The following is a 7,148-nucleotide window of genomic DNA, read 5'->3' as shown; positions in this document are numbered from 1 at the left end:
CGCCGAGTAAACAGGTAAGTCAGTTGTGGTGGGAGCACACGATGGAATACTCACAGCTCTTAGAAGAAGGGGCAACATGCATGTACCATGATAGGACAATTACCTTAGAGCTAGGAAAAAAAGCAGCAACCAAAGGCTATTCGGAGCATACCATTTTTGTAAGTTAAAAACACAACTCCCCACAAAATAATAGCACATAATTTACAAGGATTTATATATACCAAAATGTATCTAGAAGCACATTGGTGACCAACGGGGTGAGGACAATGCAATGGGCCTAGTGTTGCCACGAACAAGAATTAGCACGACTAACTCAATTCTCTACCCCTGAGGCCTAGGACAACATTTTTTTAATTGCAGCATCAGATATTTTATGGAGAAACAAATTTATCTCCTTTATTTCACTGACAGAGGCCTGAGTTTCCCTGAAAGTATCTAAGTCTAAATCTACGAACCATGCCTTTGGAAGTAAGAATAGGGAACTCCAAAGAGAGATAGATGGCCTTTAGCTGGGCGGTATCTGGGGATCTTCCGTAGGTGTAGCTGCTTTTCAAGGACCGCTCACAGCAGGCTCTTTACTGCTTCCTACTCTGCCCTTGACGTTCATTACACAGGTCTTTTTTAAGGCATAGGACCATGCTGTCGTTCTCAGAAAGCCCGCCAGCCTAGAAATCGGTTCCAAGGGAGAAAAACAGAGGCACAGAATTAGGACTAGGGAACATGATTTGGCCAAGACAGGTTTAATGGGCTGAATTGCACACAAAATTTGTATGCCGAGGTCTTCATCCCCAGTACCTCTGAAGGGGACTATGTATTTGGAGATAGGGACTTTAAAGAGGTAACTAAGTTAAAATGAGGCCATTAGGGTGGCCCTTAGTCCAACCCGACTGGTGTCCTTATTGGAAAAAGGGAAATTGGGCACACAGAGATACACGGAGGTGGGGCACGCGTGGGGCATGTACAGAGAAAAGGCCGTATGAGAACACAGTGAGAAGGTGGCTATCTGCAAGCCAAGGAGAGAGGCCTCAGAAGAAACCAAACCTGCTGACTCCTTGATCTCGTATTTCCAGCCTCCAAAACTGTGAGAAAATAAATTTCTATTGTTTAAGCTGTCCAGATTATTGTCAACTGCCAATAATTCCTTTCCAAGTGCCACGGGCCTGAGTAAAGATGTAAATATGCTTAATCCTGTGGATCTTGTTATGGCAGCCCTAGCAAATGAACACAGTAGGAATTAACAGAGCTGGGGACTCGCCTCACAAGTTTAAGAATAAGTCGTGGTCCCGGGTTCCCTGATTAGTGAAGTTATGCCGTAGGTCTTGCCTTAGTGAACAAAGCTCCGGTCAGGTTTTCCTAGTAAAGACACTCCATCTCTTGGGGGTTGGAAGAACTGATTAAGGTGGATCTCGGAAAGAACTGGAAGAATTCTATGAACTCATCACCCTACTGGGTAGTAGTTAGGGAAGCCTTGAGCAGCTGGCTGATGGGTAGGGCACCTGGAGGTTATCGGGCCCCAGGTGAGGGGAGTTGCCGCGCCTTGGGAGAGACATTCAGCTGGAAGTGCCTCTCAACCACCAGTAATTTCTTTATCAGTGCCGCAGGCCTGAGTAAATGTGCACTTCTCTTGCTGGGCTTTCCTAAAGACTGCTCAGTCAAACAGGCCCATTGTAGTGTTTGAAAGCACAAGGTCCTTCTGATATCAGACCAGAGATTATTGTTCCTTTATCAACGGATAAATGAAGTTCAACAAGGCTCAGGAATGGAGGGGCTGGGCCTGGGTCAATAACGAGGCTGGGAAGCCACACCAGCACTAAACACAGTGGGAAAATGTCCCAGCAGGGAGTGAAAATAAAGGCTACTCCTATATTCTTGAGGTTTAGCCATGACAAGGCAAAGAAATGCTCAGTGTCCTCGATGTAATGCATATTGGCGGTTGGCAGTCATTAGGAACCAAGGATTTCACTGGTCAAGGAGAATAGACATTATTGTGTGTCTGTGTACTTGTGGGGAGAGCTTCTGGCTGGGATTTGGGATATATGTATGTGATGGGAGGGTGGGGATAAAAATGGGTAGAAAGGAAGGAAGAAGGAATGGCTCAAGCTTCATCAACTTTCCTCAAAGATTTGACAGCCTTCTGAAACTTGGGCTCTTTCTCAACCAGCATGTGCTATTTAAGAGCCTGCTTTGATAAGGGCTTGCTACCGCCCTCCCGTTGGTCTGTGACACGCTAAGCCAAGTCCTACGAGGTTGAGGGCAGTCCAGGCCTGCCTGGGCCTATGTACTTGTTTGCTTGACTGGTCCAGTTAAGCCACTTGTTGAAGAAGTGTCTCAGCTTATCTTGGTTCAAGGGAGTTTCCATCCCTGTGCAAGGCACAGTGTCTGAAACCCAGCCTCCCAGTCCTGGGGATTCAGATTCTATGTCTACAACTTACCTAGTGTGATTCCTTGGTGAGCTGCAGAATGCTTGAGCCTCAGTTTGCCCAACCACAAAATGGGAGAATAATTTTTATTTAACCATGGCTGAGAGGAATAAGTAAAATAAGATTATAAAATGCTCTTGGCACAGGGTGGGCACTTAAAAATCTTAGTTGCCTTCTCTTCATCCAAATACCAGCTGGAAGTTTGTGCCGTTCATGCATTTATTCAACAAACGTTTATTGAGTGCCAAGTAAATGCTAGTGAATGGTGCTCCCTGCACTTAGGCGGCCTGGTGGCTCAGAGGTCCCTGCCCTTGTGAAACACATAGTCTAGTCGGTAATGGCCAAGTCAAGTCAGGTGTTAGGGAAGTTGTGGCATCATGTTTTCTCAGCATTGTTCTTTGATGTCTTGCCATTTGGCCATGAGGCTAGACGTGAACATGATGCTCAAGGGGAATTCTCTGAACTGACCATGAGAACAAGTCAGTAGTGACTAAGGACGGGTTCGTGTCTGGCAGCTGCAAATGAAGGGCTGGGGAGGAGGAGTTCAGGGAATCAAGCAGCTGTCACAACAGTCATCATCATCTTCTCTTTGTGTGGGACTCTTATCCCCTTGCAAGCTAAGTGCTTTATGCACATTACTCAGTAAATTCTCACGGCTTCCTCGTGGGGCAAGGAGGAGGCAAGGATGATTAGAGATGAGGAAACAGGCATGGCAAAAAGATAACTGCCTTGCCTGACATCATGCAGCTGACAGAAATGCTAGACCCAGAATAGGGTTGCCCAACTCATAGTCCATTGGCTCATGCTCTGACCATCAGGGCAATGAGGTCAGGATGCTGTGTGTGAGTGTGGGAAGCAGGACTTGCTGGTGGCGGGACAGCCTTCCAGCTTGTTCTGGTACTTCCTGAATACGGGTTCTAATTCTATGCTCTATTCTGCTCAGGTGGCTCTGCGCATTACCTTTAGAAATGCCCCAATGGTGGCCTCTTCCCTGTCCTCTGATACTGTCCTTAGGATGTTAATGTGATGGGGGTAATCCAACCCAATCCCCTTGTGCTATGAATGAGGAAACTGAGGCCCAGAGAGATGAAATGACTCCCTGAAGGCCACACAGATAGTAAAGGCTAGGCGAGATCTAGAACTCAGCTTGCTCAGCCACTTCCAGCCCAGGGTTCTTCCTCCTCCCCCAGGAAGGTTCCCAATAATGGCTTTGCTTCCAGCCCTCTCGGTTCCTGTCAGTAGCAACTCCTGACATTCCTTGTTGGAATTCCAAGCTTCCAGTTGTGCCATCAGGGATTTCTCTAGGAGTATGGCCTGCCTCGAGGGCTGTCTTGAATACTAGCTGCAGGACAGGGGCCTGGAATTGCAGTGAATCTTGGAGCTCCAAGAGTGGGAGGCTCAAGCTGTTCCCACTCCCGCTTTTTCTGCAACATCAGCCTTCTGAATCTTTCTCACTGAAGTGCAGACAGCACTTAGCATATGTGGGAATATTTTCCATTGAGAGGGATTTCTTCTCCACCATCGATAACATGTGTTATAAACTCTTCTACCTACCAAGCTTGTCACTTCCTTCCACCACACTGTCATACTACCTAGGAGGTCTCCATCATGCAGTCAAATTCAGTCAAGTGCCAGTGGCTCAGGCCTCTGTCTGCTGACTGTCCTGCCTCCCATCATTTGCTTCTGACCCTTGAGGACCAGTCAGCCAGATCTCGTTCCCCTTCTTCCTATGGCATTCCCACACTCGAAACCCTCTGGTGCCAGTGTGGGTAGATAGCTGTTGGTGGCAGTTCTGGTTGACAGAAAGGCGGGAAAAGAGACAGACAGGAAAGATCCAGGTGCAGAGGTGAAGAAAAATCGCTAATTCTGTTGATGAAATGAGCACCCCTGTCCAGAGGGGGACGCTGTCTCATGACACAGCTGCAGAATTCTGGAAGCATGAATGGCCGGCCTCCCTGGCGAGATGAAACGGAGGTGACCAGGGCTGTGCGGGTGCTGGTGTTGGGGGTCTGGGTGCTGGGAGGTGAGTGTTCTTAGCACACCCTTCTCAGTCATGAGACATCTGCTTTGGGGGCCTGCTGATTCTTCACGCATTCTCTGCCCTCTTGGGGTTATCTGGTGCTTCTCTTCCTTTATGCTCCAAGCTCTTCACATTTATCTCACTCATCTGTACACTCTGAGACATGGGGACGGGACAGGTATTATTACTGCCATCTTGCAGAGAGAGAAACTAGGGCATGGGGCAGGTGCGGCACATGGGTGGGGCCAGGCTGAGAACACGGGTCTGACCCCTGCTTGCGGGACATACTATGTCCTCTCCCATCCACGCTTTCCTCTAAATGAAACAGCAGCAGCAACAAAAACTGCTTCAGTGAAAAGCCTTTTATCTGATGGCAAACCTAATATATACTGATTATAAAAAACTCAGATGGTCACCAAATTTGGGATATGGGTTCTTCTGAAGGGGAGGAAGCGGGAGGGGTCATGGTATCAGGATAGTCTGGGGGCTTCCATTCTAATAATAATGGCCTGGGTTTTGTTTTGGATTTACTTTTTAACTGGTGAGCATATGGGTGCTATGTTTTTCTTTATTTCTTTTCTGTATACCTTAAATACTGCATACTAAATTAAAATCACTTGGACAATACAAAAAGTGTAAGATTATTGTTCAAAATAAAAATATTTTACTTATTATTTTCAATACCTAGGGCATTAAGGATTGGAAGGAGGTGGTGTACTGTTAGTGGGAAAGGGAGAGGAGCATTCATTATGAAGTCAAAAGTTGAAGGAGGCATGCCACAAATATTTAGTGAGGGCCTCCTATGTGCCCAGCACTGGGTTAGGTCCTAAAAAATGTAACACAGTTTCTTTTCTCATGCAGATTTGATTCCAAAGAGAAACAAAAGTAAAAATAGGTCAGTAGTCAGCAAATTTTGTACAAATTAGGCTGAAGATAATAGGAAGGGGCTTAGAGATAAAAGTTTAGAAGGAGAAGCCCTCTTGGAGGTGGGCATCCCCAAGTGGACCTATCTCTTGCTGCCAGAGGGCTCCTCAGTTATCTCCGTTGGGGAGAATGAGGTGAAGGCGGGGACAGAGCTGGTAGGAGGAGAACCTAGGAGGCCTACAAGCCTGAAACCTGACCAGTCCGGCTGCTGGTTCCACCCTGGGTGTGCCCAGGGCCTGTGCATTATACTCTAATGAGGGGTTGGGCCAGTGGTGGTGTGTTTCTTTCTTTCTTCCTTTTTTAACGTGAAGTGCTGTTTTGCATAGATAAATACTGTGATTGTGATGTGGGAACCAAAAGGCAGATCATTATGCAAAAAGCACCAGCAGAGGTGAGATTGTGAAACCAGTTCTGCTTCAGGACTGCTGCCTGAGCGTGGGAACTGGGAGGTGTCTGTCTGGGCCTCAACCTGGGCTGACTGGATGGTGGCCGCCCTCTCCAGCTCATCTCCTGGCAGCGGGGCTGGGATGGGACTCACTCCTGTCCACTTTTTACTTGAGATTCAGAATACAGGAAGGGGAAGTGGATGGGGAGATGCTGTCGTCCCCACCTGACCATTAGGTCTGCAGTCGGTGGGACCAAAGCTCTGCAGGAATCAGTCTATGGAACAGATTCCTGATTGTGGTAAAATAAGAGTGGGGGCTTCAGTATCCCACGTGAGGCTCAAGTTGGTCCTAGGCCTGGGAAGAGGCAGAGAACAGGGAAAGGAAGAATGTTCTTGGCTCTGAGTTTATCAGCTGACTTCTTAGCAGGGGTGGCAGGATCTCAGATGAGGAGGTGGAGACCTGAAGAGAGCCACTACTGGAGCAGCCAGGGATAAGAATTCAAGCAGGCTGAAGAGAGGTGCAGAAGGCAGCTGAGGAAGAAGAACCAGGGCTTCAGTTTCCAGCCGCAGGTGCTCCCTTGGTGCCTCACAGAAGGAGGACTCTGCGGCTGCCGGGGGCTCAGCCAGCTGACAAATGTACTGAACCTATTTTGTACAGGATGTTTCACGACAACTCTTTGTTGAACACCCACTATGGTGTTAATAAGACAAAGATTTTTGTCTTCATGGAAGTAAAATCAGAATAACCTTATTTTACACATCTGGAGAGCAACCAGATTGTTCCTCCTGGGTTTTCCCTAGTTCCTCAACACACTGTTACATCAGCTTTAAATGGGAAGTGAGACTTGGCTAATGGTCTTCATTATGTCCAGACTTCCATTTGTGTCTTCCACTGGTGGAGCAGCTGAGGGCAGGGTAGGGTGGGAATTGGGGGAGTAGGTTCCACCCTTTTCATAGTCTTGGGACTCAATGGGACACCTCTGGATAGTACCTAGACGTGCTGGGTGGTGTGTAGCAAGGAGTGTTGATGATGCAATTCAATTAGGGCAGGCTGTTAATGAGCTAAGTGTTGTATCTTTATTATGCATCAAATACTGGAACATTTTAATTACCTACAGTGTCTCAGGCCTTCCCGACACATGCTGCACTAAGACCATGGTTCTTCAGAAGTTCAGAACTCCTACTTGTCCAGCTTCTTCAATGACCTGACTTTAAATTTATCTGTAAAACTGTGACCCTTATTCTTAGGGCTCTGTGAGAGTGACTTAATAATGGAGGACCACCATATTCATGTGTCATATCATCTCAGGAATAATCTTTGGACCTTTTTTTACTCTGTTCTCCCTGTAGGGAACCACTGTAGACTCCTACCACTCCACTAATTCTAGTCCTAGAAATC

The sequence above is a fragment of the Desmodus rotundus genome, chromosome 7 (genome assembly GCF_022682495.2).
Source record: "Desmodus rotundus isolate HL8 chromosome 7, HLdesRot8A.1, whole genome shotgun sequence".
Classification (NCBI taxonomy): Eukaryota; Metazoa; Chordata; class Mammalia; order Chiroptera; family Phyllostomidae; genus Desmodus; species Desmodus rotundus.
The sequence above is the reverse complement of the archived record's forward strand: the minus strand, read 5'-3'. Positions refer to the sequence as shown.